Raw genomic sequence first — 13,776 nt, 5'->3', positions numbered from 1 at the left:
CCCCTGGGCTCAGAAACTGGTTTATAATCTGATTTAATAATTAACATTTGTTTTTCTTCTGTTTCCATAGAAATGCTTCTTTTTAAATACCTGATTGCTTGCACCATAAGCCTACCTCTGGGAGCCTATCTGCACCATTGCCTTCTGAAATGAGATATAACTGTTTAATTGGACTGACTTTTTCTCAGAACTAAGAAACTGGTTCAATGAAGTGGAGGACTCTACTAACACATTTTCTCTTTCCACAGTCACCAGCTCAGCTTTTAATATGTGAAATTTCCTGAGAACTTTCAGAAGAGGGAACTCTTGGGACAAATCGTGGGCCACTCTTAAACATGTCTCAATGGCATATTGATTATTTTGAATCAAAATTACTTAAGAATTTGTCAATGCAACAGGGACACATTCTCCTTTCTGTCTCTCTGAAAGCAGGGAAAAGAATCTCTCCTGTAAAAGTTGAACTCCATGTATTTGGAGGCAGAAGGACAACTTACTGCCAAAGATAGGACATTCAGGTTGAAAAGCATATATGAACAAACCTTCTTACTTCTTTAATTTACTACTCAAGCCTAAACTCTGTCTTGATTCTTCACTACTTGAGCACCCAAAACCTAATTTTCTTTTTTCTGTCAATTCCTCACAAACTTATTGTTTCTTCATCTAAAAAGTATAAGAGCTACCTGCTTTGGCCACTTCTTTGTTCCTGTTTCTATGAAACCTCCATGTACAATAATTAAAATTTGTTTATTTTTTGTCCTGTATTGTGTCAATTTTATTATTAGTCCAGCCACATGAACTCAAGAGGTGTAGAAGGGGATATTTCCCCTTCCCCAGGCAAATGCCAAGGAAAAATCAAAGGTGCATAGATTATTTTAATATGAAATCCACCACAGGTGAGTTGATTTATCTTTAGTCCATTACCAAACATAAAATAGATTGCTAGTGGGAAGCAGCCACATAGCACAGGGATATTAGCTCAGTGCTTTGTGTCCACCTAGAGAGGTGGGATAGGGACGGTGGGAGGGAGAGGCAAGAGGGAGGGGATATGGGGATATATGTATACATATAGCTGATTCACTTTGATATGCAGCAGAAACTAACACACCACTGTAAAGTAATTATACTCCAATAAAGATGTTAAAAAAAAAGAAATGACCGAAGAATTTTCCAATATGATTGACTGCCACTTTTGTCTATAAACTCAAGATACAGGGTTTCTTCTAATATTTTAGGAAGTTAACTTAAAAAAGTCAAAAGGAACAATGTTGAAATGCATTTTGGACTAATTCTGATGCCTCTCAATGCTCAATCCCCAATCCTGACCTCTCATATAAATTCCAGTTCTGCATTTTTAATTAACGTCTAAGGTATTTCCACCTACTTTAAGCTTTTCCTATATTTCTGTGCTCACCGTTATTTTTTTTTTCTTTTTTTGTCATCCAAGTTCAATACCAACCACTACTCAGCTATAAACAGTCCTATGGATTCCATCTTCACCTGAGTCCTGAAATCCATTCCCTCTTCTCCATTCTCACTACTTCTCCCCTTACCCAGGCTCATATTATCTTTCATATGCATAATTATTCTTGTCTTCTAAGTAGGCTTCTGGCCTCCAGGCTCTTTCTACTTCAGTCTATTCTATTATTGACTACCAAATCCTTTCTACTAAATAAGTGCTTTACTTATGTTTACTCTATTTTTTCTTAACATCTTTATTGGCGTATAATTGCTTTACAATGGTGTGTTAGTTTCTGCTTTATAACAAAGTGAATCAGCTATACATATGCATATATCCCCATATCTTCTCCCTCTTGCGTCTACCTCCCACCCTCCCTATCCCACCCCTCTAGGTTGTCACAAAACACCAAGCTGATCTCCTGGTGCTATGCAGCTGCTTCCCACTAGCTATCTGTTTTACATTTGGGTGTATATATAAGTCCATGCCTCTCTCTCACTTCGTCCCAGCTTACTCTTCTACCACTCTGTGTCCTCAAGTCCATTCTCCATATCTGTGTCTTTTTTCCTTTCCTGCCCCAAAGTTCTTCAGAACCAGTTTTTTGTTGTTGTTGTTGTTGTTGTTTTGTTTTTTCTATTTAGATTCCATATATATGTGGTAGCATACGGTATTTATTTTTCTCTTTCTGACTTATTTCACTCTGTATGTCAGTCTCTAGGTCCATCTACCTAACTACAAATAACTCAATTTCGTTTCTTTTTATGGCTGATTAATATTCCATTGTATGTATGTGACACATCTTCTTCATCCATTCATCTCTCGATGGACACTTAGGTTGCCTCCATGTCCTGGCTATTGTTAATAGAGCTGAAATGAACATTGTAGTACATGACTCTTTTTGAATTATGGTTTTCTTCGGGTGTATGCCCAGTAGTGGGATTGCTGGGTCATATGGTAGTTCTAATTTTAGTTTCTTAAGGAACCTCTATACTGTTCTCCAGAGTGGCTGTATCAATTTATATTCTCACCAACAGGGCAAAGAGGCTTCCCTTTTCTCCACACCCTCTCCAGCATTTATTGTTTCTAGATTTTTTGATGATGGCCATTCTGACTGGTGTTAGGTGATACCTCATTGCAGTTTTAATTTGCATTTCTCTAATGATTAGTGATGTTGAGCATTCTTTCATGTGTTTGTTGGCAATCTGTATATCTCCTTTGGAGAAATGTCTATTTAGGTCTTCTGCCCATTTTTGGACTGGGATTTTTTTTTTTTGATATTGAGCTGCATGAGCTCCTTGTAAATTTTGGAGATTGATCCTTTGTCAGTTGCTTCATTGGCAAATATTTTCTCCCATTCTGATGGCTGTCTTTTCGTCTTGTTTATTGTTTCCTTGACTGTGCAAAATCTTTTAAGTTTCATTAGGTCCCATTTATTTGTTTTTGTTTTTATTTCCATTTCTCTAGGAGGTGGTTCACAAAGAATCTTGTTGTGATTTATGTCATAGGGTGTTCTGAATTCTTCTGTGATCTTTCCTGCTTACTAAATAAAGACCCAAATTCTTATCAGAGCATTCAAAACTCTGTAAAATATAAATCAACCCTGCTTTTCCAGTTTTAACTTCCATCCCTCTCCTTCAGGTTTCCTCCACTCCAGCTAAATTGGAATACTTGCTATTTCCTAAACATCCCCTATGACAACATGGTCCTTTTTAAATTGACCTTTTTCCTCCCGATTTTCTTTTTCTAAATCCTCTCAACTGTTTAAAGTTCAGATCAAATGTCACTTTTTTCATGTGATTCTTCTATCACCTAGAGTAACTTCTCTTGCCCTTGAATTCCCAGAATATTCTTGTAGTTTTGTTTTTATGTCTCTCTTGTAATATATTATTTTTCCTTTGTATTAGTTATTTGCATGATTGTTCCATTTTATTATACTATTGGAATGTAATATCCTTGAAGCAAGTATACTGAATCTTACCTATATGGGTATATTTGACATCAAAGCGTAGTATTTTTTTTATATTTACAAAAGTGATATTTTAATTACTAGGAAGTAAAATATTTTAAATAATTTTTATTATTGATGCTATTTTATGCATTTATAATCTATTTCAAATGTGTATGCCTTTCTGTGTTGAGGTTTAATTGTTGTCTATTGCAAAAGTTTTTGATTGAAACATAATAATAAATCAGACTCTCACGACATTATTGAAAGTTTGCTTGCTCTGTCTCTTACTTTGCATTCTACTCCTACTTTAAAACATTGCCAATATATTTTTTTCCTACTCCTTGGTTATTTGCTATAAAACATTTACCCAATAGTGAAGATAATTTGAATAGAAAATAGGATTACAGATATAAAGTTATCTTTTTCTTAAAAAATATAATTTTTGTCTTATATTGGAAATTTGAGTGAAGTATATGAAACTTTAATTTCAGCTATCAATTTATGTATTACTCCATTTCCCACTCAAAGTATCAAGTGTTATGTCAATATGTCAAATCCTTATCATCATATATCATTCCAATGATAAGGGAACGTAGCTTTCTTTATCTTCCACACAAGATAAAGCTTTAATTTATGATATTTTTCCCAGTCAGGTGCGTATTTCATAATATTTTCATAGTCGTGCTTCTATTTCAATGAAAATGGAAAATCCCACCTTATAATTTCAACTTTTTAATCACTTTCTGTGTTTTGTATAGTGAAATCCAACTAAGTCCTCCCCGTTTTGTATGTGTCTAATCTTCATGGCTTATTTACATTTCAGAGCAGTGTGGCAGCAGGAAAAATGCAGCCAGATGTAAAAGGGCCAAGACACATTGTCACAGATAAAGTTTAACTTAAATTTAAAAAATAAATGAGAGGGAGAAAAAAATAAAGGGAGGGAATGGAAAGACAAGGTATTTCTTCGTCCATAAACAAGCAGAATTCTACAAGTTAATACTTTAAAGGAATAAACTAGTATAAATATTCATCTATAAAAAGTACAGTCTTATTTTAAATTTGAATCCCTCAGAAACCCAGAGCACTGTGTTTATAATAAGAGAATAGTGGACAGACTTGCCCTTCACTGGAGGGCATGTCATATAGTCCTCACCTTCTCTGCAAAGCCATCAGGCTGGCAGTAGTGACAGATGAACAGTTTACCATTAATTTTTCCTCTTTCATTTCTTCAATCCAAACAGTGCGTATTCTCCACAGGGAGACATCAAGGCCTTTGCCTTTATTTCTCTTGCATTCTTACAATGACTTATAAATCAAGTGTAGATAAGAAGAGAGGGCAAATATCAATCTTTATTTATTTATTTTTTTCTCTTAGCCTGTGCCCACTGGCACACTACTGAGCTTTAATAAAAAGGTTCTTCAAATCATCCTGTGATTCATAGTCCAGGGAGTTCTCAGTGAGGACAAAACAACAAAGGAAATCTGAGAGAGAGAATTTGTGTATCTTGTCTTATAAATTACAAGTTTTGTGATTGAAGTGTGTTAAATAATTAGTTACCTAAATTATGTGTCTAAGATGCTATTACCATGGTGGACAAAATCTAGAATATAAAGCCATCTGCATTATTTTACCACGACTAGGAGAACAGCAATCTGTAAAATGTTTCTTTAGTCTTATTTTTCTCCTTCATTGTAAAGAGCTAGTTTCTTCATGAAACTTGAAAAAATATACAAAATCGGACTCTTTGTTGTGATTGGTTTTCTTTATTTGAATCAGTATGTTTATAATAGCGTTATGCATGAAGTGTTCCATAGAATATATTTGAAGTTTATGGTTTGATATACTGAGGTTTAAACAGAAGACTGCTAATCATTTGTAAATATTTTTCAAATTGTGCATTGTACCTAGTACATGGTAAATGCTTCATAAATGTGTTTTTGATGCTAAAATATTCTGCAGTACTGATTTGATTTTTAGTGATGGCTATTTTATACTAATATTTAAGGTGGTTGAATATGTTTGTTTATTTTTAATTTCCTTTGAAGAAATTTTGCTCTGTTCCCGTTGAAAGAAAGATTTTCACAGCTTTGTTAGTATATTAGAAAGAGGGAATGTGTGGCTGCAGAAAGAGTGTGAGAAAATTCTCTTGACTTATAACAAATCAATTTTGTATTAAAAGTACATTCGAAACTACTGGGTGATGCAACATGACTTTAAGCTCACAAAAGCTGATATTATAATCATTGACAAATTATAATATTATTTTCTTTTGAAGCATGAAGTGTTAAAATGCTGTTAATGCAAATGTTGATGTTCAAGGCTGCCTGATGGCCTTTTGCAGGTGACATATCTAGGGATTCAGAGCTCTTCCATCTTGTATCCTCCTTTTATTTAAGGCTGCAGGCCCCATCTATAAATTACAACTGATGACAAAAGTGGAAGCTAACAGTGGCAAAATTAGGCCCAAAGGCAAAATAATTATATATACAGCCTTCAGCAGTGAGGGAAAGAGCCATCAATCAGCCCCCAATTATTCACTAGTTAATCAGCTCTGCCCTTCCTTTATTGAAGGGTTACAGTGTAATTAAGTTGGCAGCATCCTTTTAATTCATCAAACATACAACACATGGCAGTGTTTGCTGCAATTGGGGGACAGCACCTTTGTGAGTTTGACCCCTAGCACTACTGCTGTAGATGAGAAAAACTTCAGAGGTAAGAGAATATTTATGTGACAACACGGCACAGAGGTGGTGGTGTCCAGGCTTAAAACAACTAAGAGGATGGAATATTTGAACACATTCAAATCTATAACACTAACCTTAAATATGTAAATGAATGTGTATTACTGTGTGTATTTATGGATGTGTGTGTACATGGTACATATAAAATATGTGACAATAAGGAGCATAAATTAAGATAATATGTGACAATAAAGATTTCTAACACTCAAAAGAGTACTGAAACCTTCAGAATGCAAGCTGTGGCAGGATACAATCTTATTCCAATGAGACTCTCAATCACACAGACCATTTTGGAGCGGTATCTTGTAAACATTCTCTCAGAGACAGTTTACTTGGTGTATCAGAAAATGAGATAAGTGGCATTATGGACACATATACGTGGTGTTTTATTTTGGTTTGATTTTTGTTCCAGAAAATGTTGTTTTATTGCCCGATTTTTTTCAAAGTAAATTTAGTCTGTTTCCAAAAGTGTCTTTCAATACTTATCCCTATTGAGAATGTTCTGCAACATTCGCTGACAACAACCCCTAATTATTACAATGGTTATGTTATTGCTGTCCACATGGAGCCTCTTCCCTTGCGGACTATAAAGACAATGACATTGGGATATCAAGATGTGATTTTTTTTTCACAGTTACTAGAGTTTTAGATTATTTTCTCATCTGGTTCAAAACCTGAAAGTGAACATCATGAATAAAGAGAAATAAACAGGTATTTTATTTCATAACATTTCCTAAAATCTAACCTTTATTTAAGTAATTGCATCCCATTGATAACTTAAAACCTAAAAATACTGTCTATGAAAATTAATTAAATATGAAACGACTCAATGAAATATCAGAAAAAAAACATATATATATATATATATATATATATATATATATATATATATATATATATATATATATAAATTAGGTGTCTAACCTTACTAGGCACACATAAAACATGGGCACACACACAATGGGGGAATCGTTGATAGAATAGTGAAGCTAAATAATTAGTTTAAATTATGCATGGCACAGTATGCCTGAAACATGAACATTTTAGGATTTTTAAAACAATGATCAGTTGTCTTAGAGATGGTCTTCTAAGTGCTCACTTTGTATTTAATTTGGGTATTGTTACTTGACTGTCCATGTGTTCTTTTTAACTACATTCTAAAAAGGTGGAAGCCAAGAATGTTTGTGATGCTTCCTTCACACTCCCTAGTCCTAGTGTGATAACTTGCACATAATAAGGAAGCCAAAACCTCTCACTGAATGGATTAATGTAGACAATGTGTGTAAAACAATTGGTTCAGCAGCAACTAATAATAATCTAAGCATTCACTTAGATTGGTGATTATATAGCTGATGTACAGGTCTAAAAATGATTAAACTTCGAAGAACTATGAAGTTAATTATGCAAGAGGAAGAAATAGAAAAGAAGCCCCTCACTTTTTTTTTCTGTCCAAAAAAATGTTACATTTTGATTCCAAAATTTAAATTAATAGTGAAATTTTTATTCCTAAATGTAATACTTGCCTTTGTTCCTATGATTTATTTGAATTTTGCCTACTTGGCCAATAGTAGATAGATTTCTATTTTTCCCAGATTTTTGCCTACTAATTTCATGGATTTCATGCATTCATTTCCCAATATTTTCATAGGTATGCAAATTAAGCCTACAGGTACCTAGTTATTATTTCAAAAAATTTAAATAGATGCTACAGCCCTTATTTTAAGCTTATTTAATTAATTTTCCAGGTCTTCCCCTTCTCTATCCTGCATTTTCCAGCTCTTTGAATTGCTTTTTTGTGATTCATAGTTGTTTCATTTATTTCTGTGTAAAGATAGAGATTTTTAAAATAAGCATTAAGAACAATTTAATTTTTGGAATCAAAAAACAGCTTGCAGTTATCATTTAATGGGAAATATTTCCCCTTATATTTTTCTTAGTCCTAATAAATTCCAGGAAGCACTTCCCCTAATGTCTTTCACAAGTTGCATTTTATTTCTGGTTTTCAATTTTTGATTACACTGACCTTCACAGAATTTCATGATAGGTAAGACTAACGGTCCTACTTAGTAGTTTCTATTTCTTTATTTCCATTTGCTTTAGTTTCCTGTCTCTTCCTGAATGAGGTCCAGTTGACAAATCATTTTCAAGTCATTGTCATATTTTATAATATGTTGCTCAAATATATGTGAAGAGAAACACATTGCTTCTCTTTTTGAATATCTTGATCACCATATGTGGTTGAGTTTATAGTTAGAACGTGTATAAAACTTTTTCCTTATTTCTGTATAGGAACATTTCAATTTATGTATAGAACATTAAATGTTTCCATCTTTTGTCTGGAAAGTAAACTTCCTGAATTCAATGTGATTTCTAAAACCTCATAAGGTTGATTTAACACTGTCATAATATATTAAACAAATAAAAAGTAGCAACATAAAGTGGAGGGCTTGAATATAAGGCTGACTCAAGAAAATATATTAAAACACCATCTACTTTTTCCTAGGTAATTCAAAATAAGGCAGACTTTCTTTCTTGAGCAGTCTCTATTGGAGGGCCACAGTTTCTTGCTTTACTTGGCAGTTGATGTGGAGAGAAGCTAAACTTCTTCTTTTATGTAGCCTCATAAGAAACCCAGTCCATGTTTTAAATGAAGTAAGCAGGATGAAGTGTTGTTTATAAATGAACATTAATGGGGACATTGTTCATATTTCTGCTGAACATCATGATTTATTCATTAACTTAAGCTCCTTTAAAATATTGGTTTCTTTAATCTGAAAGAAGCTCCAGAACACCTTCCTCCTCATTAACAGCCCCATACCTCAAAATGTTTCATGATTGATTTAATGCTCAAATTAAACTCTAAAATTGGTTGTTATACAGAGGAAACTAAGCAACAGAGATGATTCTCCAGAATGAAATAAAATGATAATGACTCATACTATGTTAAGGATGAAACAGGTACTTATATGAGAGAAGAAAAGGAACATATATGGCATTGCTTGGGTCAGACCTATCACAGAAGAACTGAGGGAAGAAAAATATTTAAGTTCATTTTTTTCAGATAGGAGAGAGAAAGATTTTAAAAACTTTTATGGTAAAGTTGGTAACATCCCAAGAGAAAATCTGTATCATTCAGAAGGAAAAATATTGTCTTCTCTTTAAAGGTTGAAATTTAGAGTTAGGATATTCTTTCTTTGCTAAATACCTCCCTATGTCTGGTTTAATACTAGCTTGAAAGGAACATTTTTGACAGCTCTTAACCAAGAGTCCAATAACTTGGCTCAATAGAAGCTTTTTGTGTAAAATTTTTAAAAGTAGGATGGCTGTTGAAAAATGTTAGTCTTTATATAATATTTATGCTTTCTTAAATTTAGAAGTACAATAGAACCATATTTTGACCAAACTTTTAAAAAACTATTTAAAGGCAATGTGGGTCAGATCTCTTTCTCTAAATCTAAAAACTCTGAGAAGCTAATGCCTAAAAGAGTAAGGTGAAGCCACAAAGTATATGATCTTCCTGCCTCTCAGTATCAGAGTTATAAAAGAGTTTCACTGTTGTTCCCTTTCTCACTTGTTATAAAATAAGGAATGACATTTGCTCTCTCAAAGAGAAACTCAGTGAATCAATTACTTTGTACAAAATATATACATTCTTCAGGCTTCTCTCCTCCTGAGACTATAGGGTGCAAGAATATCCCTTCTGAGGTCGTAGAAGAGGAGGGACTTTTATATTTTGAATGTCCTTGAAGGAAAAAAAGAAACAGATTCTGTGTTATTCCCTCAATAGATTGGAGAGTCCAACTGTTCAAGAACATGGGTGATACTATCTGTAAAATCTGATAAGTTAATAATTATAGTGCTCATATAAGTCCCTATTCTAAACCTCATTTAATCCACAAAATAATCCTATGAGACAAATATTATTGTCTGAGGTAACCAAGTCATAGAGAAGTTAAACAATTTTTTTCCAAGTTTTCACAGCTAATATGTGGAAAAGTAAGGCTTTTAAACTAGGCATTTAGGTTCCATAATCAATTTTATGCACTACACTGTTACCAATGTTCTCTACTGCTTTTTGAGGGTCTTGGACTAGATGATATAAGAGAAATATTTTTTCCTTTAATTCTATGATTAAAAATACCATTGGGAGTTTCTTTCATTCTGATGTCAAAATAAAATAATGCTAACATCTTTGGGTTTACTCTCCATGATAACTTTAACAAATTGTAACTTGTATTTAATATGCATACATATATACAATATATATGCATATATATATAATATAGTGTATAATATACTATATATATATATAGTAATATCTTAAAAGAGAAGTTGGAACAGAGATAAAAAAAAATAGTCAAGAATCCTCTGTACAGTTTGTGCTAAGCCTCTGAGTGATCTTTACAAACTCTATGTGAGTGGACTTTACAAACTCCATCTCTTCACTGGCAAAGTGTGGAAAGAATTCCTTTTTGCTCTTGTTGTTCTGCCCTGGCATAATAAAGTTTAAAATCATGTTTTGAAAAAATATATAATTATTTTACTTGTATGCAAAATGTGAAATTCTAATCAGTATGAGATTTTTGTCAGTAGTGGCACAAGGGAAATATGATCATCCTGGACAGTGAGTATATAATTATGTATTATTTCAGTTAGCATTTAAGTACTGGAGCTAATGAGGTAATTCACATTCACATATATACACTACCAAATGTAAAATAGATAGCTAGTGGGAAGCAGTTGCATAGCACAGGGAGATCAGCTTGGTGCTTTTTGACCACCTAGAGGGGTGGGATAGGGAGGGTGGGAGGGAGATGCAAGAGGGAGGGGATATGGGGATATATGTATATGTATAACTGATTCACTTTGTTATACAGCACAAACTAGCACAACAATGTAAAGCATTTATACTCCAATAAAGATGTTAAAAATTAAAAATCAAGTTCTTTGTCAAGAGCAAAATGTTAGTGTATTTTTTCTCAGCTGGAATTAACCTTTTTATTTATTTAATAAACTTTCTTGACTTTTAAATATCTCTTTCCAGTTTTCTCAATCTAATACACACAGAATGAAGTATTTAAATATCAGTTTTGCATATGTTAAAATGCTTCTTGGGATGGGTAAGTTATCCCCGGTTACTGTAAGACGCAACTGATAGGACAGAAAGTCAATGCTGAAAAACACATGACTTTTGTGCATCATTCCACACCTGCTATTTAATTTTCTACAACACTTATTCCTTCAAGTTGTCAGCCCCTTCTTCAATTTTATTGTTCTTAATTTATCCTCATGTGCTTTCTTTAAATCAAATATATCTTAAACCTGAAGTCAATAGGGACAATTAAAAGATAGCTGCATGCTTGATATAAATTATTTCTGATCTTTTCTAATCATAAAAATTTTATAATTAAGAATCAAATCACAATTTTAATTAAATCATTTTCTCCTCCATGTTTTGGACTCTGTAGCATTCATCCAGGCCATAAACCTCAAAGTTATGTCATACTTTCTTTAATCCATCATATCTAGCCATTATATAATACATAGGTATAAAGAGAGCCTATATGTAACACCTTGCTCTAGGCACTGGGAAACATTAAATGCTATATACATTATAGTCTTTGACTTCTTAACTTTATATATTTTTAAGACAGATAAGTATTATAGTAATTATTTGAGGACATTGACTAAGTCATATTTTGCACAGAATTTTTAATTACTTTTGTTGCTCAAGAGGATCTGATAATTAATACATCACTGCTGGTAATATAAAATGAGACAGCTGTTGTGGAAGACAGTTTGGCAGTCCCTCAAGAAGTTAAACATAAAATTACCATATGACTCAGCAATTCTACTCTTAAATACATAACCAAAATAATTGAAAAGAGGTCATCAAGTTAAAACCTGTGCATGAATGTTTATAGTAACAATAACCACAATAACCAAAAAGTGGAAACAAGCTAAATGTCCATCAACTGATAAATGAATAAACAAAATATGTTATATCCATATAATGGAATATTATGCAGCTATAACATGAAAAGAAGTAGATATATGCTGCAACATGAATGAGACCTGAAAACATTATGCTAAGGAAAATAATCCAGACACAAAATGACACATATTTTATGATTCTATATACATGAAATATCCAGAATAATTAAACCGATAGAAAATAAAAAAAAACAGATTAGTATTTGCCAGGGACTGTGGAAAGGGAAAAAGATAAATGACTGATAAATGTATTTGAAATTTCCTTTTGGTGTAGGTGAATGAGTGCTTGGCTTCCCCAGCCATGCAGGACACTGTCAAAGAGGTTCACTTCTTTCTTGTTCTTCCCAGAATACTGAGGTGAGCTACACACCTGGGAGCAGGAAGGGGTTGGGAGAGCAGAAGTCAGGACTTAGAACCAAATGTGTCTAGGGGACATGGATACTAATCAATTTGAGAACTCCAAAAAGAAACCCACCTGTGAACCACTGGGAATACTTCACCTGGGGATCCTCAATACTCTGCCATGGGCACCCCAAAGCTCCACATGCCTCACCTCCACACACCTCCACCCCATGGCCAGCTCTCTGTGCATGTCCCTGAGGGTTACAAATGTGAGGCTTTGCAGCTGGATGGATATAGTGACCACATACAGGAAGCCAACCCAACTCTGTGGGATTGGAAAAGATTACACAAATTTGAGCATTAAGCATTGCCCTAGAGAAAGCAAATGTGAGGCTGTCAGCATCCAGTCTGGCTTTGCAGGATCAAGAGAAAGCATACAATTTTAAGAGTTACCCCTCAAGATGGAACAAGTATTGTGGAGCAGGCATATCAATAGAAAATTTCTAAGAAACCTCAAAACCCTTAAAAGGGCAGAAAGTATTTGTTTCCTGAAGCATAAAGCCTGGAGGATGTGACCACTTCTTCAAATGCAAAGACAGCCAACACAAGACTTAAAGAAACATGAAAAATCAAGGAAACATAATACCGCCAAAGAAACACAACAAGTTACCAGGAATCAACCTCAAAGAAATAGTGATCTGTGATTCACCCAATAAAGAATCCAGGGAAGGAGACACAAGAAGGAGGAGATATGGGAATATATGTATATGTATACCTGATTCACTTTGTTATACAACAGAAACTAATACACCATTATAAAGCAATTATACTCCAATAAAGATATTTTTTAAAGTCCAAAATAGTTGTTTTAAGTATGCTCAGAGAGCTACAAGAAACACAGAAAATCAATTCAATAAAATCAGGAAAATAATTCAAAAACAAAATGAGAAGTTTGGCAGAGAGACGGAAGTCATAAAAGAGAACGAAACAAATTCTGGAGTTGAAGAATATAATGAATGAAATAAAAAATTCAATAGAGAACATCAACAGCAGACTGAACCAAGCAGAAGAAACAATCTGAGTTTAGAAGATAGGAACCTTGAAATTATCCAGTCAGAGGAGAATAAAAATAAATAAATAAATAAATAAACAAACAAGAATGAAAAAGAATGGAGATAGTGTGAGTGAATTATGAGATGCCAGCAGACAAAACAACTTACGCATAATTGAAATTCCAGAAAGAGAAGAAAGGGAGAAAGGGGTATAAAGCTTATATAAAGAAATACCTGAGAAC

Source organism: Hyperoodon ampullatus (assembly GCF_949752795.1).
Source record: "Hyperoodon ampullatus genome assembly, chromosome: X".
Taxonomy (NCBI): domain Eukaryota; kingdom Metazoa; phylum Chordata; class Mammalia; order Artiodactyla; family Ziphiidae; genus Hyperoodon; species Hyperoodon ampullatus.
The sequence above is the reverse complement of the archived record's forward strand: the minus strand, read 5'-3'. Positions refer to the sequence as shown.